A 9,358-nucleotide genomic window follows, 5' to 3' on the forward strand; every position below is an offset into this window, starting at 1 on the left:
ATCACCACCAGTATTGTAAGTTCCCCCAAAGCAGGAACTATACTTGCCTTTGTGCCACATACTGTGAGCTTAACTGACATTTGTTTAACTAGATTGTAACAGATTTGAGATCTTTTAATAAGAACATAAGAAATAACAAAATGGATCAAAGTAGAGGTTAATGCAGAGCTATGTTACTTAAGAGATTATGATAGTTACCTTTCATGGCATCAAATCCACAAGATTAGATATATCTCTTAAGGATCAGTGCCATCCCTTTAATACCTTATTATCAGTCAGTGATTTGCAAAGGCAATTTTATAATTTCCTGCACCATGGTAGAATCTTGCCTTTATCCCAAATAAGTACTTTCTAAACACATCAAAAGTTTGGTTAAGAGTAAGAGAAAAAGTAGTAGAAAATGAAATTGATGATTCTGGGCTAGGAAGACACCAAAATTATAGAATTAGACTGGACTCAATCTGAAAACTTCCTTTAACCTATTCTCTTTGGGTTCACTGTTTTCCAGGCTGATTTATGTCATTTACAGAAACTGATTGGCTAGTGCAGTCATTTAAATATTTTGGAGACCTGGGAAACAGTTTTTATTAAAGGTGTATTAATGAGGTAAATGTAGTACCTGAGATCATTTATTTGATAGTTCTAATTGGGAAATTAATAGTAATACAACAACAGAAAATATTTTTGAATGATTGCAAGAGATATCAAAACTTAAAATTATCTAGAAGCAAATTTCACTAGTATATTTGAAACACAGTACAGTCTGAAGTCCAGGTTTACTTACATTTTATTTTAGAATAATCAGCTGATTAATATGTGTCATAGCTTCTCTCTAGTTTTCAAAATAATCAGAGTACTGAAAGGCAGAACTGCTAAATTCAAAGTTTTTTTCTTCCTTTTATCTAGGGATGGAACCCACCAACCCATTTGTTTACCCCTGAATACAGCTTCTTTGCTGCTAAATAGAATTATGCTCCTGGTCAAAGATTTTAATTGAAATGTATACAGTCTTGGTTCTGTGTAAACCTGGTCTATGTCAGATATGTCTAAGTTACTAAATAGATCATGTAGTTTCCTTATATCCATTTATAGTTGTGAGAGCTTTCTATTTGCAGTCGCTAGTTAGAACCTGTTAGAAAATTTGGTAAGGCCTCTGAGTCTATTTCTTTATTTGCAAAACAGAGATAGTAACACTTACTCTGTCTAAAATGCAGGATAATAAGAGGTTCAAGTGGGATAATGAATGTGAAACTAGTTTCTGAATAAGCTAGGCCATTCTTTGCTATTTGTTTTACTTTTATCAGCAGTGTGGAAACTTGTCTGCTTGACTTGAGAGTTTGTATGTGTCTTCAGCACAATCCTTTATAGTTTTTCTTTCTATAATGAACGAAACTGCCACTACAGACTGGAGAAACTCCATTGAGCCCTTGAAATGAGATTTTAAATTATGCCTTATATTTCTAACTTAATTGTAAAGGTGCTGGAGGCTTGGGTAGTGTCCCCTCTATATTTTGCCATATTGAGCCCCAGCAGAAGCACTGAGCAACATTTGTTGACAGACTGATTAGATTATCAAATCTCTGGCCAATAAGTAAAGTAGAAAGAATTCATAGTAGCAGCTTAATTTAAAGCAGGCAAGGCAGATTAGTTATCCTCAAACTCCTGGGAATTTGCTAAAATCCCAAAAAGCCAAAAGCCAAAAAGCCAAAAAGTAGAATTTTACTACAAACTGTTTTAGTCATTGCATTGAAGTATCAAATCTCCTTACCTGCTATCTTCAGGATTGACAGTTTAGGATCCTTTTGCATTTATTCTCAGAAGCAAGCTCCAAGTCTTCAGTAAATCGTCCCTTGGAGATCTAACCGTCCTAGTGAGCTTCACAGTGAATCTGAATACCCCTAAGAGTCCTGAAAGCCCACTCCACTCACAGGGTGCCTGTTCTTTAGTCAGGCTTCTTTGAAAAGATGGGTTGCTGCGATTTTCAAGAAGAGAGAGGGCAGGGCACATATGCTAGCCAATGCATACAGATTCTTCTTCCTCTTTCAGATTAGTCCTCAAACTGTAAAGCACGCCTAAATTTGGCTTCTCTGGTGCAAAGTGGGGGAAGGGAAAGAAGAGGGAGGGAGGAAGACTAGAAACTGGAGACTTGCAGGTTGTTGTGTATATAAATGAGATTTTATGCCTAGCTCTAGCAACAGAATTCCCATGAAATCTTGTAGCTGCTCTGAGATGGGAAGCAGGAAGGAGTATACTCTGTGAAGCTTAGTTCTAATTTTCATGTCTTAAGGGTGGTTAGAGTATTTGTAGGCGGAGAAAGATAATCTTACCAGGATATGCTAATCTAACCACCATTATGTGAAACTTGATTTTAGGCAAGATAAATTTCACTTCTCTCTCTCTCTCTCTTTTCTCTGTCTCCCTCACCCTCCTTGTATCTCTCTCTTTCTCTCTCTGTCTCTCTCCTTAATTATACCTGTTGCTCTATCCACACTCTAAAAAGTATTTTTCTTTTGATTACTTATGTTCTGGAAAATAATTTTCTTAGTTTGAGTTTGGTTTCCTAAAATCTCCATGAAAGACATTGTTTCCACTGGAGTAATGGTAGTTTTGTTTCCATCACACTGAGAATGACCTGAAATGACTAGACTTGCCATCAGTTGTCTTGTGTTAGGAATTTGGAAGGCAGGTAAATACTCTTAGATTTTGGTTAGGCTCTGGAGTGTTCGAAAAATGGATGCTCTGTTTTCTGGAGAATGGGATATGGCAGTCTACTATGCCTTGATTGGAGCTTGGGGTGGTGCCTTGATATTGCAAACAAAATGGATGAGAATTACAAGGTGTGAATTGTTTACATCAATTATATTGACTTACATTAAGGTGGTATATATGGGGATGGGTATAACTATGTTCATTTTAACACTTTTTAAACATTGTCCCATAACTAATAATTAATAATTAACTTGGTACTCAGTAAAATATGAGCTCAGAAACAGCCCTCGGCTTACTACTTGCTACAGAAACAAAGCCACTTACTCAAACTTTGTTTCTGTAGGTACCTGAATGATGTCACAGGAAACTTGAGACAAGGGCACTAAAAATTCTGAAAACTACTTTTTGTTTCATAGAATTCTTAGTTGTGGTAGTGGATGGGGGAGCAAATTAAAGGGTGAGATAACATTTGGATTGAAGACCAGACTCTTCAATCCTCCACTAGGGAGTTTTACTAACTAAAGTGACATTATACCTAGAATTTCTTAAGCTGAGTTTTGATACCCAGAGGCCTAGGGGAAAGTTAATAAGGGAGGCAGAATATGAATTATCACTTCCTCTCTAGTCTTGACTGTTACAGTCATCTTGAGCTACAGTGGAAAAGTAATTTATACTCAGGTAAGAAAGAAAAGAGAAAGGTTTTAATATATTTGGGCTTCAAGATGGCACCACAATAGCTGTGACAGAGAGGGGGTGCCACGTGATGCTCATGTGTGCTCCCCTACTTATTTCCCTCCTTAGTTGCTTCTCTTCTTCCTGATTGATGGGAAAGGCAGTGCTCCACCCATCCATAACTGGCTCTTTCCCCTGTATAGCTGCATCAATTTATATCATGTTTGATATAATTGACAGAAAATTACTTATCTCCTTCCTTCACATATCCAACTTTCATTTTCCTTTCTGTTTATCTTCATTACATACTTACCCTAACATTTTTCACTGTTTTAGGAAATGATGAAATGCCCAAACTGATACCTCTCTGGTTCCTTCTCTCTACCCTTTCTCATTTCCCCAAACTATTTCAGTTCTTACTCTATTATTGAGTTGGAGAGGACCAAGTAGGGAATAGTGAAGACGAGGGGAAATACCATGTAGTTGGATGGAGACTCTGTTGTAATTAACTAGGTCTTTGGTAGAAGGTTAAAGGACTTTCAGTCATATAACTTTTACCCATTAACTATGAGCCATAGGATTCATAGCTTACATGTGCTCATAGAGTTGAAAAAGCCTTAGAATAATTCTGTGTAGATTTTTATTCAATTGACTTCCTGATGGTATCACAGGACTAATTGGTCATGTGTCCCCAGCTGTTAGCTTTCTGCCTCCTTTGTTTTGTCAACTAAATAAATCTAGTCCAACTCTCTCATATTAGAGATGAGGAAACTGAAACCAGAGAGAAAGAGTCTTTCTTAAGATGCATTCATTTCACCATAAAATCAAGAGGAGTCATTTTTTCCCCTCCCAGACTGAAATTGTTCCACAATCAATACTAATGGCACTTTGGAAAGGAAGATAAGAGTAATATTACAAAGTAATATTATAAACAAAGGAGGCAGAAAGCTAACAGCTGGGGACACATGACCAATTAGTCCTGTGATACCGTCAGGAAGTCAATTGAATAAAAATCTACACAGAATTATTCTAAGGCTTTTTCAGCTCTATGAGCACATCATAGCATAGTGATATACACACATGTATATTCATTCACAGAGACTGAGATAGCCTTGATTCATCCTTTCGTTTCAACTCATGGAAATCCAGAGTCAATAAAAATATATCAGTCTAGGCTGCGAGAATATGGCTGTCAACACTTTCTCCTTCCTGCCTCAGGGCCCATCCCATGAGTTTAAAGAAACGCTAGATTTTCACTTCTGGTAAGGTCAGGGTACACTGACAGAATTTCAGATGAATTTGAATAAAATTTGTTGTATAGAATAGCGTAGGCAACCTAAGGCAGATGACACAGATCATTAAAGTCAACATCCTGTGCTGTCCGACTTGGTAGCCACTAGCCAACTGTGCATATTTAAACTAAATGTAAAATAATAAAATTAAATAAAAAATTATATCCTTCAATCACACAAGCCACCTTCTAGATGCTCATAGCCACATATTGATAATGGCAACTGCATTGAAAAATCACAGATTTAAAATAGATTTTATTCTAGCTTTGAGAAGAATGCTGGTGCAATTTTGATGGGGATTGCATTGAATGTGTGATGGGGATTGCATTGAATGTTTTCGGTAATAATGACATTTTAAGAATATTTATTCTTCCGATCCATGAGCACTGAATGTTTTTTTTCCAATTCTTTGTGTTTTCTTCAATTTCCTTCATAAGTCTTCTATAGTTTTCAGCATACATCTTTGATTAGGTTTATTCCTAGGTATTTTATGGTTTTTCATGCAATTGTGAATGGGATCCATTTCTTGATTTCTCCTTCTGTTGCTTCATTTTTGGTGTATAAGAATGAAACTGATTTCTGTACATTGATTTTATGCCTTGCAATTTTACTGAATTCAGGGATCAGTTCTAGAAGGCTTCTGGTGGAGTCTATCAGTTTTTCCCTGTAGAGTATCATGTCGTCTTCCAAAGGGGAAAGTTTGACTTCTTCTTTGCCAATTCTGATGCCTTTTATTTCCTTTTGTTTTCTGATTGCTGATGCCAGGACTTCCAGCACTATGTTAAACAACAGTGGTGAGAGTGGACAACCCTGTCGGGTCCCTGATTTCAGGGGGAAAGCTCTCAGTTTTTTCCCAATGAGGATAACATTAGCCGTGGGCTTTTCATAAATGGCGGTTATGATGTTTAACTAAGTTCCCTCTATCCCAACTTTCTCGAGGGTTTTTATTAAGAAGGATGCTGTATTTTGTCAAATGCTTATTCTGCATCTATCCACAGGATCATATGGTTTTTTTTTCCTTTTCTTTTGTTAATGTGATGTATCACATTGATGGATTGGCGAATATTGAACCAGCCTTGTAACCCAGGAATGAATCTCCCTTGATCATGATGGATAATTCTTTTTATATGCTGTTGAATTTGATTTGCTAGTATCTTATTGAGTATTTTTGCATCCGTATTCACAAAGGATATTGGCCTGTAGTTCTCTTTTTTTGTTGGGTCTCTGCCTGGCTTAAGAATCAAAGTGATATGTGCTTCATAGAATGAGTCCAGAAGTCTTCCTTCAATTTCTATTTTTTTGGAATAACTTGAGAAGGATAGGTGTTGACTCTGCTTTAAATGTCTGTTAGAATTCCCCTGGGAATCCATCTGGTCCTGGGCTTTTATTCGTTGGTAGATTTTTGATAACTGATTTGATTTCTTCACTGCTTATGGGTCTGCTCAAATTTTCTATCTCTTCCGTTTGAATTTTGGTGGTGCATGTGTATTTAGGAATTTGTCCATTTCTTCTAGATTGTCCAATTTGTTGGCATATAGTTTTTCATAGTAATCTTTGATGATTGCTTGTATTTCCGAGGGATCTGTTGTAATAGATCCATTTTCTTTCATGATTTTGTTTATTTGAGTGTGCTTTCTTTTCTTTCTGAGGAGCCTAGCTAGAGGTTTATCAATTTTGTTTATTTTTTCAAAGAACCAACTCTTGGATTCATTGATCTGTTCAATATTTTTGTGGATTCTATTTTGTTTAATTCTGCCCTGATCTTTATTATTTCTCTTCTTTTGCTGGGTTTGAGGTTCTCTTGCTGCTCCCTTTCTAGTTTCCTTAGGTGCTCTGTAAGGTTTTGAGTTTGCCTTTTTCTAGTTTGTTGAAATTGGCCTGGATTGCAATGAACTTTCCTCTTAGGACTGCTTTTGCTGTGTCCCAGAGAGTTTGGATTGTTGTATTTTTATTTTCTTTTGTTTCCATATATTTTTAATTTTCCTCTCTAATTTCCTGGTTTACCCAATCATTCTTCCGTAGGGTAGTTTTTAACCTCCACATTTTTGGAGGTTTCCCAGACTTTTTCCTGTGGTTGATTTCAAGTTTCACAGCATTGTGATCTGAAAGTGTGCATGGTATGATCTCTATTCATTTATACTTATGGAGGGCTTCTTTATGACCCAGTATGTGATCTATCTTGGAGAATGTGCCATGTGCACTCGAGAAGTGGATTCCCTAGCTTCAGAATGCAGAGTTCTATATATATCTATTAATTCCATCTGTTCCAGTGTGCCATTCAGGTCCTTGTTTCTTTAGTGATTTTTTTGTCTGGTTGACCTATCCATTGTTGTAAGTGGGGTATTCACGGCCCCTGCAATTAGCACATTCTTATCAATAAGATTGCTTCTGTTTGTGATTAGTTGTTTTATGTATTTGGGAGCTCTCGAATTCAGCGCACAGATGTTTATAATTGTTAGCTCTGCCTGATGGAGAGACCCTGTAATTATTATATAATGTCCTTCTTCATCTTTTGTTACTGCCTTTACTTTAAAGTCCAGTTTGTCTGATATACATATGGCTACTCCAGCTTTCTTTTGATGTTCAGTCGCATGGTAGATATTTCTCAATCTCCTTACTTTCAGCCTGAAGGTGTCTTCAGGTCTAAAATGAGTCTGTTGTAGACAGCAAATAGATGGATTTTGGTTTTTTATCCATTTGCTACCCTGTTTCATTTGATTGGAGCATTCAGTCCATTTATTCAGTGTTATGATTAAAAAATGTGGTTTTAGATTCATTGTGTTCTCTGTTGGGTTCATGTTTGTATTGATGTCTCTGGTGTCTTATATTCCTTGCTACCTTTCTCTCGTAGAGTCCCTCTTATGATTTCTTATAGGGCTGGTTTGGTGATGAATTCTCTCAACTTTTGTTTATTTGGGAACACCTTTATCTCTCCTATTTTTTAAAAATGTTTTATTTATTTTGGGGAGAGAGAGAGAGAGACAGTGTGAGCAGGGGAGGGTTAGAGAGAGAGAGACACGGAATGCAAAGACAGGCTCCAGGCTCTGAGTTAGCTGTCAGCACAGATCCAGACTCGGGGCTTGAACCCAGGAACCATGAGATCATGATCTGAGCCGAAGTCAGATGCTCAACTGACTAAGCCACCCAGGAGCCCCTCTCCTTCTATTTTGAATGACAGACTCGCTAGATAAAGAATTCTTGGTTGCATATTTTTCTTGTTCAACATATTGAAGATTTCCTGCCATTCCTTTCTGGCCTGCCAAATTTCCTTAGATAGGTCTGTAACCACTCTGATAGGTTTCCCTTTGTATGTTAAGGCCCTTTTATCCCTAGCCGCTTTCAGATTTCTCTCATTATCTTTATATTTTGCCAGTTTCGCTATGATGTGTCGTGCTGAAGGTCAGTTTATGTTATGTCTTAGGGGAGTTTGGTATGTCTCTTGAATTTCAATGTCTTTCTCTTTCCCCAGATTGGGGAAATTTTCATGTATAATTCGGTCCAGCACCACATCTGGACCTCTCTCTTTTCTTTCTCTTCAGGAATTACTATGAGACGGACATTGTTCTTTTTGATTGTATCACTCAGGTCTCGAATTCTCCTTTCCTGCTCCTGAATCAATTTCTCTCTCTTTTTCTCGGCTTCCGCTTTTGCTATAACTGTGTCTTCTAATTCACCTATTCACCTTTCTGCTTCTTCCATCCGTGCAGTGGTAGCCTCCATTTTATTATTCACCTCATTTGTAGTCTTTTTTAACTCGTCACAGCTGTTTTGAAGGTCCCTAGTCTGTGTATCAATAGCTTCTATGATGGTTTTTTCAAACCCATCGATTAATTTTATGACAATTGGTCTAAATTTTTGTTCAATTAAGTTGTTTATGTCTATTTTGAGCAGTTCTGTAGCTGTGATTTCTTCCTGGAGTTTCTTCAGGGGAGACTTCTTTCGTTTCGTCATTTTGGCTAGCTTTTTGTCTCTTGTCAGTTTTAAAAGCTCGTTCTGCACTGTGCGTCTATTAGTGTTTCTCTAGTGAAGGGGGCTCTTTGTCTAGGGTCTGTTGTTTCTGGAGATGTTCTTTTAATGGTGGCTCTCAGTTTCTCTTGTTATGCCTCTGATTAATTTATTTCTCTACTCTATGATATTTGGGACTTTACACTATGTGTCCTTTGGGTTGTTTCTTGAGCTATCCCTGAAAAGGAAAACAGACAGGCAAACACACAGAGAACACCAGCACACAAATGTACTGGCAGAACAAATAAAGAAGCAAACCAAAAGGGGAAAGAAAAAAAGGAACAGGAAAGAAAAGAGAGGGAAAAAAAAGAAAGCAGGCGGGGTGGGGGTTGGGGGGTGGGACTTTGACAGCCAGAGATAAAGGACTGTCTGAGAGCTTAAAACCTGTGGCAGAGGAGGTAAGATAGAGATAAAGGAAAAACTATCTGGATGGTAAGAGTCATTCAAAGCACAGCAGTGCCCAAATGTTTGTCTTTCCCAGACTCCAGTGGGAAAGGGAGAAAAGAAGGAAATAGGAAGATAGAAAAGAGAAAACAGAGGAATAATGGAAAAGTAAAAATATAAAGAAAAGAAAGAAAACACAATTAAAAATAGTAAGCAAAAAGACAGCAGCTCTCCAGCACGGATGGGCTTGGCTTGGTGTAGGTAGGTGAGGTCTCAGGGGCTGCTCTCTGAGGCCC

The 9,358-nt window shown here is 37.5% G+C and overlaps 1 protein-coding gene across 1 annotated transcript in view; it reads right to left on the reverse strand.

Moving 5' to 3' along the window:
• Positions 1 to 2,242, reverse strand: part of LOC115283417 (fibronectin type III domain containing protein 3C1-like) — a 122,132-nt gene extending 119,890 nt beyond the window's left edge. Inside the window, exon 1 of the mRNA XM_029929663.1 lies at positions 1,769 to 2,242. The gene's annotated coding sequence lies outside the window, so the exon portion shown is untranslated. The remainder of the gene's footprint in view (positions 1 to 1,768) is intronic.
• Positions 2,243 to 9,358: the final 7,116 nt, after the last annotated feature.

This window comes from Suricata suricatta, chromosome X, assembly GCF_006229205.1.
Source record: "Suricata suricatta isolate VVHF042 chromosome X, meerkat_22Aug2017_6uvM2_HiC, whole genome shotgun sequence".
NCBI classification, from domain to species: Eukaryota; Metazoa; Chordata; class Mammalia; order Carnivora; family Herpestidae; genus Suricata; species Suricata suricatta.